Source organism: Pan paniscus, chromosome 10, assembly GCF_029289425.2.
Source record: "Pan paniscus chromosome 10, NHGRI_mPanPan1-v2.0_pri, whole genome shotgun sequence".
NCBI lineage: Eukaryota > Metazoa > Chordata > Mammalia > Primates > Hominidae > Pan > Pan paniscus.
This window is the reverse complement of record NC_073259.2, coordinates 16,621,160-16,639,985: the sequence shown is the minus strand read 5'-3', so window position 1 is coordinate 16,639,985 and position 18,826 is coordinate 16,621,160. Positions and strand designations below refer to the sequence as shown.

Sequence of the window (18,826 nt, the reverse complement as noted above, 5' to 3'; positions counted from 1 at the left end):
CAAAATTTGTAAGGGCCAAAGCTAGATTAAAACTTTAGTTTGTCTGCTGTGTTATGTGGGATGTTAGGAATCTTACCCTTTTGATTTCATAACATTAATATTAGGGCAAGATGATTCCTACGCCAATAAAAGCACAAGGTCTCTGTATTCATAATATACCATAGGCATAAAAAGGATCACAATCTTAGTCTTTGGATTTTTCTATTTATTAGGAATATTTAAATTGCAAGTGACAGAAATGATAAACATTCAAGCAAAAAACTAGTGGACACACACGCGTATATACATAAGGACATACATACAAAATTATATTCCCAGCCATGTAAACCCTTAAAAAGTTCAGATTAGCTGTGGAAACTTCAGCCATTTCTGCATGGAGATGCATCTGTGAAACCTGTGGCTAGTCTCCAAGAGCTGGAATACTACTTTGTACTTCCAAACTCTTTTTTTTGTTGTTGTTTTTGAGACGGGAGTCTCGCTCTGTCGCCCAGGCTGGAGTGCAGTGGCGCGATCTCGGCTCACTGCAAGCTCCGCCTCCCAGGTTCACGCCATTCTCCTGCCTCAGCCTCCCGAGTAGCTGGGACTACAGGCGCCCGCCACCATGCCCGGCTAATTTTTTGTATTTTTTGGTAGAGACGGGGTTTCACCGTGTTAGCCAGGATGGTCTCGATCTCCTGACCTCGTGATCTGCCCGCCTCAGCCTCCCAAAGTGCTGGGATTACAGGCGTGAGCCACCGCGCCCGGCCTGTACTTCCAAATTCTTAATACCATTAGAGTAACAGCACAGTGAATCTCTAATAGCCACAATACTTTTGTTATTTAAATGATGCACATTTCATTACCTTCACTTATCTCCCATTTTAACTAGAAAGCACTGTATTTTTTAATCGCACACACCGTCTTCATTCATGGATTATTCAAATGTGTGATTTCTGATCATGACCTTAAGGTTACAGTCTTGTTCTGAAAAGCATTGTTGAGATACCACACATCGCACCGTGCACTGCATGTCTAGCAGCTACTCAGAGCACAAGTACGGTACCCTAGAGTACCTCTGTTTCTATATAGTCTACTGATGATATGACTGGTAGAAATAACGTGCCACTGAGAAATTTGTAAAAATTAATTTTGTGTTCCCAGCTAGTATTCTTTTGCTGCTTTGCTGCACCAGTACCACTCCAGCGAGGTAGCACTTAGAGGAATTACTTATGACAACTTCTAAAATACTGGTATAGAGACTGAAGAGTGATGTAAAATAAATGATCAATTCTGAGAACTGGGAGAAGATATATAGTTTCAGTTCACAAATATAATTTACTCCCTTTGAAAACTGAAAGACTAATACACAGAGCCATTCAGAGTCACAGGAGTCATTACGTTCCTGGATTTTTCATTTCCAAATATGTAAAGCTATGTGGACTCATTCTGTCTTCTGTTCCTCTTTTGTGCCACCCTTTACGCCCTACTTGCTCCGTTTCTGGGTAACTCCATGAAAACTTTATCTTCCACCCTGAGACCGTGGGGAAAATAGCAGCCACCCACTGATAACATGGCCAGATTGAGGGCCTATTCCAATGGGACGGGAATAGGCAAAGCACAGTCACAAAGCTCCAAATCCTACTCCTTAATGCTCTAGAGCTGAAGAAAGATTTCTTTCTTTCCACCTGAGAGTGGGATAGGAGCAATAATTTAGGTGGTTGTAGTTTTTATCTGCCCCTTGATGTTTAGATTTGAATGCCTAATCTACACTTCTTTTGCTGAGGGTGTTATTAGGAGAATTCGTGATTAGAATATTCATGATTGGAAATGGCTTGATTGTACAAATTAGAAAATTCATGATTGGAAATGGCTTGATTGTACGGATTAACTGCATTGACTGGCTTGGGCATTGGAAGCTTCCTTTAACTGACTTTTCATCAGGTTAGCCAGCTCCAGAATTTAACAGCTGTGTTTAATACTGCTTAATATTTTTATACTTATGTTCACACCACACCATTAACTTGTGCTAGTGCCAAACTAGAAAAAAAGTACGTTTCCTTTTGGACACTGATCAGTACTCAACCCTCTGGTTTGCTATCTGCCTGATAATTTTTGGAGGTGGGGGTGGTTCACAATAGCTAATTTTTCTCAGCCATTTTTCCTCTGGATAAAGTGTGGAGTTAATTATGTGAATATTATGATTCTGATGGAGTCCTTGGTTTATTAACATTCCATTGGGAAATAAATGATTTTGGAGTCGTAATCTTATTTTCTTTTTATCATGTACTGTTTTTCAGCTTTTATAGCAGATTTGATTCACTTTATGGTAAACAGCCTGCTGGGCATGATGCTTTTGCAGATAGTAGGAGCCTTCTGCCTTTCTGATCACTCCGATTCTGATTCTTGGGAAGAGCAAGCTGAGTCAGACCTCACTGATAATGCTGTGGAAGATTAGATTCTTGATATGATGGGAAACCTTGGCTCCTTGAAAGCCTTGACGAAAACTTTTTTGTATTAGGAAAAAATAAAATCAAGTAGAAGCCCACATAAAAACTCTTTAATTTTTCTTTTCGCTTTCTTTCTTTCTCTTTCTTTTCTTTTCTTTTTCCTTCCTTCCTTCCTTCCTTCCTTCCTTCCTTCCTTCCTTCCTTCCTTTCTTTCTTTTTTTTACCATGGCTTTAATATGTACATATAGTTTGACGTCATTGTAATTCTTACCAGAACATACTCAGAGCTAAATATATACTCTTATTTCCATATTTCAAGAAAGACTTTCTTTTTCTCCCCTCAAACCTCTCTTTTAGACAATGAAACACACTTAATAATTGTCAGATTATTAAGATCTATTGTATTCTTCATCACAAGGCCAGATTTCATAGGTGCATAAAAATTCACCTATACATGAATCTATTTTTTAATTGAGACATTTGTAAACCATGCATGTGGAAGAATATGATATAGCATGCATTTATGCATGCATTTTGAAAACCAGCTTGAGAATTTTACTTCCTTTTAGTCAGTAGTAGACCAAAAGAGAATGTTGCTTCTGCTCTAACAGAGAGTAAACTAGGTAGGCTACAAAGTCATAATTTATTTTGAGCTTGTTAGAACTGAAGTTACAAGGTGAGCAGGTAAACTGAATTTTAGCACTTTGGGAGGCCGAGGTGGGTGGATCCCGAGGTCAGGAGATCTGGACCATCATGGCTAACATGGTGAAACCCCGTCTTTCTACTAAAAATACAAAAAATTAGCTGGGTGTGGTGGCGGACGCCTGTAGTCCCAGCTACTCAGGGAGGCTGAGGCCAGAGAATGGTGTGAACCCAGGAGGCGGAGCTTGCAGTGAGCCGAGATGGGGCCACTGCACTCCAGCCTGGGTGACAGAGCGAGACTCCATATCAAAAAAAAAAAAAAAAATTACAAGCCTTTCCAAATAGGAGACATGAATTGTTTCATCTGTGGCAGAACTCCAGAAGAGTTCTCTGGCGTTTCGGTAGGTAACAAGAAAATGGCTGAAATTTTAACAAATTCTTACAAAGGTTGAGTGTAGTTTAATGTGACAGTTTAGAATACCTGGGAGCCCCAGACACAGGAGTGATCTGTAATTGCCAGCTTTTCCCCTTGGGCTTCTACCGAATGCTTACTGGAAAGGTTGAGGACAGACAGGAAACCTAGGAAAGTTCCTTTATGGTACACGGTATAGGAGGCAGAATAATGGCTTTCCCAAAGATGTCTATGACTTAATCTTTGGAACTAGTTAATATGTTACATTATATGGCATGGAGATTTTGCAAATGTGATTATTGGTATGCACCTTGAGACGGGAGATTATCCCATATTATTTAGGTGGGTTCAGTCTAATCATATGAGCCCTTAAAAACAGATTATTTCTTAACTAGGGTTAGAGAGATGCAACACTTCTGACTTTGAAGATGAAGGAGGCCCCAAACCAAGGTCTGCAGGTAGTTTCTAGAAGCTGGGAATGGCAAGGAAATGGATTCCTTCCTAGAGCCTCCAGAAAGCAATGCAGCCTTGCTGACACCTTGATTTTAGCTTAGTAAGACAAATACCAGACTTCTGATCTGTAGAACTGTTAAGATAATTTTGTAGTATTTAAGCCACTAAATTTATGATAATTTGTTTTAGCAGCAGTGCAAATCTAAAACAAATGGGAACAAAGTCTTCTTAAGTTTTAAAGTGGAGTAATAGAAACTGGAGAAGCCCATTTACACTGGACCCTGCATGAGTAAAAGGTGGTTGTTGGCCAGTGCTAGGGGACAGGCAAGAAAACTACACATGTTCTGGATCTTTATTATGCAAAATCTGCCTGCTGCTGAGTGAGGGGCAGGGAATACACTGTAACTTGGACCCTACTCTGATATTGGGCAATAGCTGATTGGCACAAGGGATGGGGTAAGAAACCTGCCTGCACTCCTAGGTCTGCATTAATACATATTAGAAGTCTGTTGTCACAGGGGAAGTCCAGGAAACTCACTTGCTCTGGGCTGCATGCTGGCTAAACAGAAAGGATCTGCCAGTGAAGGAAGGCAGAAAACCCACCAATCCTGGACTCTGCATGAACACTAGGAAAACCCCATTTGCTGCAGGAAGGGGGCAGTTAACCTGATGATATCAAGACCCTCCACTGATACAAGGCATTGATTGATTGACACTCAAGGAGGGGCAGGAAGATTGCCTGACTTGGACTCCCATGCTGACACCGGGTGAAAGCCATCTGTTGCTACTGGAGGAGGGGGAGAAAACCAGCTTTCGGCCAGGATCCTTCACGGATTTTAGGCAGTTTTTCTTGTTGTGGGAGTGGTAGGAGCACTAAAAAAGCCCCACATCTGAGGCAAAGGTACGTAGACGGGGCAGTTGCTAGAGAAGAACAAAGAGCTCCCATTGCCCCACCATGAACTTTTCTCTGATTAACAAGCAATGCCACTATACTGGGAGAGGGACACAAGTGTAGAAAGAGCCTTCTCTATGGTGCATGTGTGGTCTCTTGAAGCTGAGCACAAACACTGAGAATCCCTTTGGCACTCCAGTCTTCCCCAAAACACAAGTTACTGGCATTCCACCACTGAAGCCATTTGAATCTAAATACAGATAAACTACAGATTGGATTGATTCAATTTCACACACTTAGTAGTTTGACAGAATAAGAAGGAGGCCCATTTTTGAGGGGTAATATTTATCTCAGGATTTATCTCAGGATTTACTGTAAATATGTATACACACATACAAAAACCCAGGCATTGTTAAGAGAAAATAATGGCCCAGAGGTTGAAATTATCAGACAGAACCTTTAAAAATAATTATGATTAATGTGTTAAAATTCTAGTGGAAAAGATAAATAACATGCTCAGGAAATTTTAGCAGAGAGATAGAAACTATATAAGAGGCTCAAATGAAAATGCTAGAAATGAAAAACAGTATTGGAGGTGAAAGATTCCTTTGGCAATTTATCAACAGACTGGAGATGGCAGAGGCAGAATCAGTAATGTTGAAGGCAGATTACTATATATTATTCAAACAGAAAAATGAAAGAGAGGGAGAAAAGGAGAGAAGAGATGGAGGAAAAAATTGGAAAGACTGACAATACTAATTTGTGAGGATACAGGGCAACTAGAATCCTCATACATTACTGGTGGAGATGCAAAGTGGCAAAGCCTCTTTGGATGAGTTTGATAGTTTCTTATGAAGTAAAAAATACCATGAAACCCAGCAATTCTTAAGAGAAATGAAAACATACCCATAAAATTGAATACTACTCAGCAACAAAAAAGAATAAATCACTTTTACATGCAACAACAAATGACTAAACATTCTACCAAGTGAAAGAAAGGTTCAAACATGATACCATTTTCTCTTCTACAAAGAGAAAAATATAGTGACAGAAAACAGATCAGTGATAGCCAAAGGCCTGAGGTAGAATGCACTGCAAAGGGGTCTAGGAATGTCAAGGATGTTTTTGGGGGTGATGGAAATGTTCCATATCTTGATTGTGGTAGTTAATCTGTATAATTTGCCAAAAGTAAACTGTATAATTAAAATGGTTTTTCATATAATTTATAAAAATTATATTTCAGTAAAGCTGATTTACAAAAAGAAGCATTTTTTTTTTGAGAAGCCTCAGACCACATTAGGTAGAAAACAAGACATTTTAGATGTTCTGAGTTAGAAGAAGTTTAATCAGGGAGTTAGACACTATACAAACATTAGAAGGCTTTGGGGGAAGTGAGACTAATTCTGGAGGGTTACTTTCAGGAATCCAGAATTGTAGGGGTTGTACATGAAGGCAATAACATTTGTGTCAGCTACTTGCATCCTCTATGCAGGCTACTGTATTAGTCAGGGATCTCCAAATAAACAGATCCAACAGAATCATAATTATGAGCCAATTTTCATAATAAATATGTGTAAAAAGGGATTCATTATAGGGATTGGCTCAATTGATTATGGAGGCTGAGAAGTCCCATGATACAGCCAGTGGTGTAGTCTTGAGGCCAAAGGCCTGAGAATCAGGGGCTCTGATGTCCAAGGGCAGGAGGAGATGGATGTCTCCACTCAAGAAGAGAGTATATTTGCCCTTCCTCCAGCTTTTTGTTCTATTAGGGCCCTCAGCAGATTGGTTGATGCCTACCTACATTGGTGAGGGCAGATCTTTACTCGGTCTACAGATTCCAATGCTCATCTCTTCTAGAAACACCTTTACAGAGGCACCCAGAAATAATGTTTTACCAGTTATATGGGTATTCCTTAACCCAGTCAAGTTGATATGTAAAATTAACCATCACAGCTACTGATGATATCAGGTGCCTCTGGCCTCAAAGTGAGTGATTCCTAGGAGTATATTTGTAGCTATCCAACCCTTATGCTTGTAATCTGTAGATACCTAAGTGCCAGTCTAGATTGCTGCCCAAGAAATAATAGCTTTACCTCAAAGTGTCTTTTGTTAAGGGGGAATTTAATTGACCATGGGGTCTGGGAAATGTTATTTCCAGCTTCTTTTTTATGTCCCTGTGGCAAAGGTGAGAGCTTAGAAACTTGGGGATGGTATATGGTAGAGTAAAAAATCTGATACACACATTGTATCTAGATGCTTAGCTTTGAATCTGCTTCTGCAGACTTTGTAATGATTCTCTGACACACTTTAATAAATGTCTTTTGCGCTTAAACTACCAGAATAGATTTTAAAAATAAGTTCATGTTGATATTTCCAATTCAGATTTTATATTCTTCTTTTTTTCTCATGCTGAAAATCTTGGTCCGTAACCACACAACATTCACATAATTAATTGTGTGCATCAACGCATATAATAGTTTCAAACTAATAGTACTCAGATTAGATTATTCTAACAGTTTAATTATTAAAACACTTTCAGATTTATCTTAGCATATATCCTTCTGGAGATAAAAAACTGTTGTAGGATCATTTGAAACAATTCCTCTTTTAGTTAAATCATCCATCAGACAGGTTCATTTGTTTTTATTTTTATTTTTCAGGATTAATATTCCTTTATTTTAATTTTTAGTGATTATTTAATAAATGTTCATGGTACCAGGGGTAAAACTTCAAAACAAAATGTATTCAGAGAAGCCTAGCTTCTTTCCTGTCATATGCTCTGTGTTTCCTTTCCTATAGGTAACCAATTTTTTTTCCTTTTTTAATTGCTTTTAAAAATTTAAGATATGGAAGGGGCCATGCTAATATTCTCTGTAATTGTTCCAACTTTAGTATATGTGCTGCTGAAGTGAACACTATACGTAACCATTTTTTAAAGTCAGCTTTTGACAATACCATTCTTAAGCAATACAGAACATACTACACACATTGTTCTGCATTTTTCCTTTTAAAATAATTTAATAATTAGGTATCACTTCATAGTACTATATAGCAATCTTTCTCATTTCTTTTTACAGCTGAATAGTGCTCCATGTATCCCTTCTCTCTGCAATTATTGATTGACTCAGGCTAAAGAAGTCTTCGCAAATATTAACACATTTTTCCATGGTTGCCCAGGGGGTATTCTTCATTACAGGTGTGCATGTGTATTTATGTGTGTGTTTGGGGTGAGGCTGTATTTGTTGGGGACATAGAGTTTTCACACATCACTTCTCAAGCTCCAGTGGCAAGAACTCAGACACTGGGTCACACCCAACTGCATGGGATCCTGGGAAATGTAGTCTGATGTGTGCTCAGGAAGAGGAGAACAAGGATTTTGGTCAGCAACACAGTACCTGCCACAGACTTCATGCCTGTTTTTAAATCACCATATGTACCCTTCTTCCCACTTATAGAACACACTTTTGCTCCTTTCCTGGGGATGCATTAAAGTCTTATGTTATATCAGCTTAAAGTTCAGGGCTTCTGAGTGATAGACAGTTCTGTTTACCACTTCCAAATGTAGTCCCTCATGGTCTGGGAATAAATGAAAACAAAAAACACAAGATATATATATCTTCACTTCAAAGTATAAAGTGGATGATTAGGGGCAGGCTGACTGGCAATAATAAACTCCTCCCATTTAGAAAGAAAACAGGAGGAATGCAATGGTAGATTGGCCATAGCAGTGACAAACCTTCCTTGATAGGCTATGTGGAGTCGCCTGCCCTGGATTTACAGGGAAGTTCCTGATTAGTCCCTGTGTCTGGACTCTGGGAGAAACTCCCTTATCCATCATTTTCTGAGGATCCTGGCTTTACCCTCTGGATGTTCTTCATTATTATCCTCCTTGGCTGCATCTGAAAAGGATGATGAGGAGGGTACCTTCCTGGAGAAGGTACGTATTTCAAGTCTTTTCAATAATGCAAGTTTGGAAGCCAGAGAGTCATTTTAATATCACATATTTAATTAAATCACTCATAATTTATTTGACAAATGCAATATCCTCAGCAACATATGAAGTTTTTAATCTACTTGCTTCTGGTCAGTTCCATCTTACCCTATAAAAATTTCCAAAATGGTTGTCCTTACACAAATGTTTCATGTCTGTATAAATAAGAAAATAGACAAACATTTTTCCCTTACTTATCCCAGGCCTCTTTCTTTCACTTTGGTGGCAGTTATCTTGAAGGCATTCGAAACAATGGTCTCTATGTTTAATTGAAAAGTCTTAATGGGCCTCTTAACAATTTTTTTTTCAGTCTCACTTATTGCTGTTTGATACCCCAAACCTGTGAGATTTTATACCCCTCTGAAACCTTAGATTTCTGAACTCTCTCTTGCTCTTAATTCTTATTTGCAAACCAGTCAATTCTTTTCCTTTCTCATCTTCTCATAATATCTTGCTAAAATATTTTGGAGAACAACCCTGGCACACCGTTTTGACTTTCATCAACTACTTCCCCTAGGGCCAGAGACTCATTAAACATGGCCTTCTTCTAAGTTATTGCATATAATGTTTTTAAAAAGTTTGCTTATGCACCACATGTGCCATCATGTTGCCAGTCTCCAAGATCTGTTCCTTCACTATCCAAATCCTCTAAACAAATTCTCCCACTTTCAGTTCCAATTTCTGTGTTAGACTGGGTAGACAAACTGCATCACAAATAGCTCCAAAATGTAAAACGTTTCGAACAATATGATTTAATTTTGTTCTTTTAATGGTACTGATATGTCTGAGTAACCTTCCCTATGCAGTTATTCACTAAATTAGGCTGATCACTTGGTGACCTTTAACACATAGCTTCCAAGATTGCCTTGGGGTCACCTTATTCCAGGCAGCCAGGAGCAGAAAAGGTGCATGGAGGAGGATGCATGGCAAATTTTTATGGGACGGGCCTGGAAATAGTGCACATAATTTCCACTCACATTACATTGTTCAGCTTTTAGTCACAATGCATCTGTAAGAGAGGCTTGGAAATATAGTCTATATGCTTAGAAAAAAGAGTAGAACATGAAATTTAGGACATGGAAGTTGGAGAGTGCATTTTGCTTAAAATAGCCATACAAATGTGAAACAAAAAAGTTCCTGCCTGTAGATGCATGGTATAGCTTGTTTATGTCACTTTTGTAGTTTGAAAGTGCCCTTAAACCTGTCTTGAATATTAGTTCTTTTCTTCTTTTTCATAAATTCTAAAGAATTCCTGGGCCAGGCGTGGTGGCTCACACCTGTAATCCCAGCACTTTGGGAGGCTGAGGCAGGAGGATCACGAGGTCAGGAGTTTGAGACCAGCCTGCCTGGCCAATATGGTGAAACCCCGTCTCTACTGAAAATACAAAAATCAGCTGGGCGTGGTGGTGCTCGCCTATAGTCCCAGCTACTCGGGAGGCTGAGGCAGAAGGATCGCTTGAACCTGGGAGGCGGAGGTTGCAGTAAGCTGAGATTGTGCCACTGCAGTACAGCCTGTGTGATGGAGTCTCACTCTGTCTCAAAAAAACAAACAAACAAACAAAAATTCCAGTTCAAACTGAATGTCCCTAACCTCAGAGAACTATAGTCAATTCTTCACTGAAGCATTTGTATCTTCCTCGTCTTTAATTCTGGTATATTTTGTTTATTCTGTTTAGCTCCTGTAACATTGCATACAAATTATTTATATTAATAGTTTTAGGACTTGGGTGAAATTCTTGAACTATGAATAATTTTAGGAACTTATTTCTATAAATCATATTGCATCAACAAAAATGCTTGGTAAGTAGAAGGATCTTACTGAATGAGAGACAAATAATTACTGAAATAAATAAATTATTTCTAACAATTTCTATTCAAAATTTAAGATACTTGTATTCAAGTGGTATGGCTCAGGGGAGATGAAAATGCAAATTAGTGAAAAATGATCTCTCATTTTTGCATGTTTACATACTTGACTTCACTTCTTTAGTCATTACCATGAATGGAAAATTGTGGCTGATGCTGAAGATAAATAGACATCATTAGTGTTTGTTCTAGAAATTATATAGTAGCTGACTGAAAGTGGTAAGAAAGGTATTCATGAAGCTTTGTATCTCTTAACAATTTGGTTTAGTACTGGAGTTACAATATAAATAGAACAAACTATTTTTTTCATGAAGATCTCTGAACATATATCTGAATTTTGGCTATGCCTTCTGAAATTGTGATGAAAACATAGATAGAAAGCATCATAAATGCATGCCCATCTGCAACTGTTTGACTATAAAGCTGTCAGTGAAGTAGAATATCGGAAATATTTTCATAGAAATGTCCGTTGGAATTAATATTTTCTTTCTGGTGCTGGCAACAAGAGGACTTGTCTTAGGAATGCTGGGAAACGGGCTCATTGGACTGGTAAACTGCATTGAGTGGGCCAAGAGTTGGAAGGTCTCATCAGCTGATTTCATCCTCACCAGCTTGGCTATAGTCAGAATCATTTGACTGTATTTAATACTATCTGATTCATTTATAATGGTATTGTCCCCTCATCTATATACCATCCGTAAACTAGTAAAACTGTTTACTATTCTTTGGGCATTAATTAATCAGTTAAGTATCTGGTTTGCCACCTGCCTAAGCATTTTCTACTTGCTTAAGATAGCCAATTTCTCCCACTTATTTTTTGCCTGGCTGAAGTGGAGAATGAACAGAGTGGTTCTTGTGCTTTTCCTGGGGTCTTTGTTCTTATCGTTTGTTTACCTTTTTATGTCCAATGCCATTAGTGAGTTGTGAAAAAAACATGACTTTGCACTCAGATACAAGTAAAATAGTCTATCTTCAAGGCCTTAGGCTTCTCAGCTTGACATACGTTATTCCCTTTCTTCTGACTCTGACCTCTTTGCTCCTTTTATTTATATCCTTAGTGAGACACACCAAGAATTTGCAGCTCAACTCTCTGGGCTCAAGGGACTCCAGCACAGAGGCCCATAAAAGGACCATGAAAATGGTGATAGCCTTCCTCCTCCTTTTTATTATTAACTTTATTTCCACTTTAATAGGAGATTGGATCTTCCTTGAGGTAGAGAATTATCAGGTCATGATGTTTATTATGATGATTTTACTTGCCTTGCCCTCAGGCCGCTCATTTATTATAATTCTGGGAAACAACAAGCTAAGACAGAGCTCCTTGAGACTACTGTGGCATCTTAAATTCTCTCTGAAAAAAGCAAAACCTTTAACTTCATAGACAAAATTTAACTTTCTGCATCTATGAAAGAAATAACTTAATAGAAGACCTCATAAGTTAATTTTATATTTAACAATTTCTTTTTTGGAGTCCTTTTAAGTGTTGTTAAATAATTCTGAAATTTTCCTTAAAATATTCACTAACCATATTTTCTCAAAGTTGCCTGACATAATGTCTGATTCAAGGAAATGTCTCTACTATAATAATGCCTGCTGATAACAATAGAGTATGTGAGACTTGGAGAAAAAAGATAAACATTTATAATGGAATATAAATAAATGCACATATGATATACAAGGCAATATGAATAAATATAAAATCACAGAAAAAAGTGTAATGTAATTTTTTGAACAAAAAATTATAGAGTAGGGAAAAAATTATAAAATGTTAAGTATAATTAAGTAAGTTTGTTAAAGCATAATATATATCAGTGTAATGCTTGGATATGTTTGTGGATGTGTAGTGCTACTTTGACTACTGTAATAAAATAACCCAGATGTAATCACAGTAGCTGGGAATGTAATGAAGCAGTTAAGAGAATTTTGCTTGCAAATGATGTTACTAAAATATGAAATGAAGATCATGTATTATTTTAATAGAGGAAATGGATATGTCCATATGAAAGAAAAAAAACCCAGCACTGTTGTTTGAGGTAACTTTTACCATAATTTAAAAAATGGAATAAAGGGAAAAAATAGCTGGTAAATCATGGGAAGTATGTTGGTTTTATATTAGTCTTCATGAAGTAGTAGGTGAAAATATTCTTCCAGGTTAAGCCCTGATGCAGAGAATGGTGTAAGAATCATAAGGCCATGGGGAAGAATTGTTGTTTTCTCCAGACAAAATGAACTCTTCCATTCAGGAAATAAGAGTGAGGTCACATCTATCACATTTATCAGGTAGGGTTCTCTCATTTAGCTATTAATATCATCATCATCATCACCACCACCACTATCATCATCATATATTTCATTTAACTATTTGTTTTTTAAATGTTTACATGCACGATTTGGAGAATGTCTAGGTAATTTCCTAAAGATTATTATTGTGGGTAAGTTGCATTATTAAAGAGCAAGGCTTATGTGAAACTTAATACATTTAGATTTAGAAGTTGAGTGTATTTTTACTTAAAATGCATTGCTTGAACAAATGATTTATAAATAATCTTAAACTCATCAGAGGCTAACTACCAGAAATATTTAGTTTTTAGTGTAAATAGCATTTGTATAATAAGAGAGATAAAGTCAATAAACCATTTTATAATTAAACTCTTATTTCAAAAGAGAGGCTTTAAAAGTCAATGAACCAAACAGAAGTAAGCCCTCACATCTTCAATATCATACTCTCTTGATGATGGACTTGTAAGGCACAAAGCCCCATGTCTAACAGTGTAAGGAGAGTAAAAGGACTACTTAAATATTAAGCAATGTTATAAGATGGTGTTGCTGTGATTGATGTATTATCTTTTATTTATGGTAATGGCATTTTGAGATCAAGTTCTGCTCCTTGAATTTTCATGTAATAAGAGTCTGTGGTGAAGATCCAGCAACAGAGAAGCTGCTACTTGCATCAAATTTATTTTTAGTTCTTTTCAACTTGGTTAAGAATGATTAGACTCACGCTTTTATTCTATTCTTGACCAAAGTGTGGGTAATCCCAGCACTTTGGGAGGCTGCGGCAGGCAGATCACGAGGTCAGGAGATCGAGACCATCCTGGTTAACATGGTGAAACCCCATCTCTACTAAAAATACAAAAAAATTAGCCGGGCGTGGTGGCGGGTGCCTGTAGACCCAGCTACTTGGGAGGCTGAGGCAGGAGACTGGTGTGAACCCGGGAGGCAGAGCTTGCAGTGAGCCAAGATCGCGCCACTGCACTCCAGCCTGGGTGACAGAGCAAGCCTGCATCTCAGAAAAAAAAAAAAAAAAATTGGTGTTTTCTTTAACCAAAGTGTGGGTAAAAGAAGAGAATTATTGGTATTTTCTTGTCAAGTTTACTAAAAGTTTTTTAAAAATCTTTAAGAATTTGGTATTATGAGTATTTTATTTATCCATAGAAATAACTTATAGAAATAGAGTGAAAGTTTCTTTCTACCACCAAAATAATGACTGAAAAAATTAATATTAAGAATTCAATATTTAACAATCAATTAGATTTAACAATCAGTTAGAAATGGTAGAATAAAGAATTAGTGAATTGGAAGATAACTACACAGAGTGAAGCATAATTAGACAAAGAGATGGAAAAATACAGGCTAAAGGGGAAGAGCATTGAGGCTACAGTCAGAAAGTCTTAACATACTTTTGGAGTTCTGGAAGATTAGAAGAGAGAATGTAGGGAAGAAGTAATGTTGCTGAGACCTTTCCAAAAATAATAAAATGTATCAATCCATACATTTGAGAAACCAACAAACCTCAGACAAGATAACTGGAAACAAATTAACATATAAATGCTACAGGAAACCAAAGACCAATAGAAAATTTGAAAAGTAGCCTGAGAAAAAAGATAGATTATGTTGAAAGGATCAACTGTTTGAATGACAACTGATTTTCAGCAGAAAGCATGGAAGCTAGAATTCAATGTAATATATTTCAGTGCGTTTCAAAGGAGTAGCAGACATTTCATAAACAGAAATTCAAAAGGATACATTTTCAGATAGAAAAAAGTTACTGAAAATACAAAGTTGAAGATGCAAGAAGGAATGAAAATAAAGGCAATGGCAAATGTGCGTAACTAAAAGGACTATTGACTGTATAGAACAATAATATCTTGTGTTAAAAGAGGTAATGAATAAAATGTATGCCAATAACATATAGACTGGGGTGAAGGTGAAAAAATTAAATTTAGTTTAATTATTATTTAACCTTTTCATTTTCTGTGAAGAGAGTCTGAGTATCAAATTCAATGCATGTACTCTAGCTATATATCCAAGAGAAGTGCATTAAATGACGTAAAATAATGCCCATGGTAGTATTATTTGTAATTGTTCTAAAAAGAAACAGCTCAAATACCTATAAATTAAGGAAGGATTAATAATTAGAGCAAATTCATATAATGGAACAATATAGAGAAATTGAAAGCAATGAACCACATGTACATGCAACAAAGTGGATACATTTTATCAACATAATGCTTAAAAAAAGAAGTCATAAACAAGAAAATATATTAAGGTTGTATTTATAAAGAATTCAAAAATGAGGCAAACTCAAATCAATTTCTGCAATAAATGAATCATCTTGAAAATTGTATTTACAACTTCACAACTTCCTGTGTTAAAGTCAGGAAATTTTCTTTCTATATGTCACATAAAATTCTAGTTTTGATTTTTAACAACTGACCTAATTGGTTTCTAATGTTCTAGAAAAGACTTACAATCATTTTTCCAGGTTTCTGTACCTTCTCTGGTTCTCTGGTTTTCAAGTGAGAAAAGCTACACCTAAGCACCCCCATGAATTATACTGGAAAGTTTTCCACCTCTCTTTTTTGAGCAGAGATTTAGGAAAGTTGGCATTTGGATCCAAGTGACCCAAGCTTTAGGGCAGAATGAAAATTGCAAATCAGTGCAAGTTACTTTTTCTCCTATTTGCATGTAATCAAAGTTGAATCCAGCCCTTCAATCAAAATTACAGATCGAGTGTTACTGCCTGGGATTGGCAGAACTGTTTGATAGGAATGAAAATGTTTTTATGTTAATATAAAATTTGTGCCCACATGTATGAAGGATTTTTCTATTAAAACTCTACAATTAAGCAGAAGATGTGACACACTGCAAGAAATATGGCACCATGAAACTAACTACAACTGTATACTATTGGGGCTCAGAAAATGATACTGAAAATATATCACTCTTTGACATGCTGGACTAAACAGGAAGCCTCAAATTCTCTGTCTGAAGTTTTCCCTTCTGTCTGTGTCTCTGATCCTCTTTCCTGAAGCACCAGAGGGAATTCTCTCTGGAATTTCCTTATCTGATTAAGAAAATTTCTTTCCAGAAGAAATGCAATTTTTAAAAGACTCCTTGTCTAGGAATCTCATCAAATGACCAGGATAAGATACTGGATCAAATAGCCACTGGATAAGATACTTGGAGTTGTCAACATGCCTAGACACACTTTTCAGTTGTTCTTATGAAGGCAGCTCCAAGAGATTCCCTGGGTGACTTTATCTGCATAATAAGACAACCTTTGTTCACAGTGAAGTTCTGGCCCTAACCTTCCCTCCACCTCCCCTAGAGCTCAGAGGAAATTTGTCCTAGGCCATTGCTCTTTAGATTATTCATTTCCTCTGGAAATCATTTATTCTTACATCCCTCGCTTTCTTCTCCCCAGTTAAGAGTATACTTAAGAGTCAATTGTCTGGCCCCCGCTTTGAGTCTCATACTTGGTATATGGCTATCATGTATATATGCACATTAATAAAAACTTGTGTTTTTTCTTATTTTTCTATTGTCAGTTTATTTTCAATGAACCCTCAGAGCAGATGAAAACTTTCTCTTGGCTTCTTACAATACTTGATTCTCTTTTAATGTATTTCAGTTGAATTGGAGTATATGCTACTGATGGGAGAATTAAAAGAATTATTGATAAAAAACATTTTGGAATTGTTTGATTGTATCCGTAAACTGCCATAGTTGGCTGATGTATCATAAGATTTATTTGAGTGACTTTATTCTAACAAATTTGTCTCCAGTATTGAGTATGTTGAATACTATATACTATTTTTCAAAACTCAAAAATATTTTATATTATTTTTAAATATTACTTCTTTATTTCAATATTAAAGTAGAAAAAACATTCCACTGTTTTGCTCTGGACACAAACCACTTGTTTCACTCTCTTGTTTGCCATTTTTTTGGGGGTAATATCTGTTAGTGAGCTCATAATATTTATCATAATTCACATTATATGTATTATATTGTTATATCTACCCATTCATAAGATCCATTTCTACTCATATATCTCAGGTGTGTGTTGGTATAAAATTCACAAAATCTTACAAGTCTTTTGGTCTGAATTTTACTTTGTCCTGTATCACATTTTGTATCTTGTCATTTGGGGCCTGCTGGGAATTGAGTGTTATCATATATTTAAACATAAGAGGAGGCAGGGATATATATAGAGGGGTATCAGCATTCCTCTGTAAGCCAAACAGCTCAAGGTAACTCATTACAGGTTTTTAAGGCAAGGGAAGGAAGACTAACCTTCTCAGCGAGGGGAGGAAGAGTGCATCTCCTGGCAACGGTGCACCAGCAGAATTTAGGGGTTCAAGATCCTCCAGATTCTTTGGGATCTGCCATTACAGGCCCACCCCAATTTTTAAGTTCCTATTTCTTTTTTAGCAAATTTCCTTACTTTAACACAGGAAGTTGTGAAGTTGTAAATACAATTTTCAAGATGATTTATTTATTGCAGAAATTGATTTGAGTTTGCTTTTCAGAAATTTTAGTACTTCTGCTATAGGAGATAAGGACTTTTTTGAAGACAGTCGTAGGAATGTTATGTTAGTTTACATAATCCTAAGCTAGTAATTCAGAGCCTTAAGTTCATAATTTTTCTTTCTCCAAGTTTTCTAGCACACTTATAAGTCAGCAACGAACCCTATTCTACTTATTTTCACTAAAATGTTCTATGGCAGCCTCACTCAATGTCTTGCCTTCTATAGGAACTTGATTATAAATTATTTTGTAAGTGATCATCTATGGACAATAATTTAAATAACTGTTGTGTCACCGCATGCCAGGGATTGCCAGTGTCTCCTTTACCGTTGGAAACAGGGTCATGAATACCCTTAAATCTAATTATATGAGACAACTAATACCAGACAACTCCTACCTAGACTTGGAATTTGATTCTGTCATGATCCACAGTCTCATTCTGAGTCTCAGGCAGAAGGGGCAGTTGTACTTGAAGTGTAGCTGTGGCTATTCTCATGGTGATCATCAAAATACAAGAAGGCCCAGACAAACTGATAATGCATTTTTAAGATCTCTGCTCATATACATTCTGCTAATATTCTAAAGCAATTCACAGACAAGTACAACATTAATGGGCATGGAAATTATACTTTGCCCACAGTGGGAGAGCACAGCAAAGTTACATGCAAAGGCTGTGAGTAATACTATTAAAGGGAATAAATAATTGGGGCTAAAAATCCAATCTACTATCATCTCCCAAGCTGAACTTTCTTAACCATAGATGTCAAACATAAAAGTGGAGAATAGTTAAAACTAAAACATAGTACAGATAAGTGATAAAACAAAAATAAATTGATCGTGAGAGAAGAGAAATTTTCTTCTATAAAAAGAAATATTAAAACAGTTTTGTGATAAAAATAAAAAATTCTAATAAAATGTGCAATTTTCTAAAAAGTATAGATTATCAAAATTTTCTTGTGAAGAAATACTCTTGCATATGTCAAAAATAATGAAAGAAATTTGCTTGTATTATTATACTATCTCACAAATTATCTTTTCCAAAAGAGTTGTAGTTTATATTTAAAATTTTATTTATAATAAACATCACACACCGGGGCCTGTTGTGGGGTGGGGGGAGGGGGGAGGGATAGCATTAGGAGATATACCTAATGCTAAATGACGAGTTACTGGGTGCAGCACACCAACATGGCACATGTATACATATGTAACAAACCTGTACGTTGTGCACATGTACCCTAAAACTTAAAGTATAATAATAATTAAAAAAAAGAAGAAAGAAAATGGAAAAAGAAAAGAAAAATAAAGAAAAACATTAAGTTATTTAAAAATCT

The 18,826-nt window shown here is 36.5% G+C and overlaps 1 protein-coding gene across 1 annotated transcript in view; it reads left to right on the top strand.

Moving 5' to 3' along the window:
* The first annotated feature begins 1,316 nt into the window (after positions 1-1,316).
* Positions 1,317-18,826, top strand: part of LOC100984410 (taste receptor type 2 member 30) — a 37,562-nt gene continuing 20,052 nt past the window's right edge. Inside the window, exon 1 of the mRNA XM_063593351.1 lies at positions 1,317-18,826. This exon is cut by the window's right edge and continues 20,052 nt beyond it. The gene's annotated coding sequence lies outside the window, so the exon portion shown is untranslated.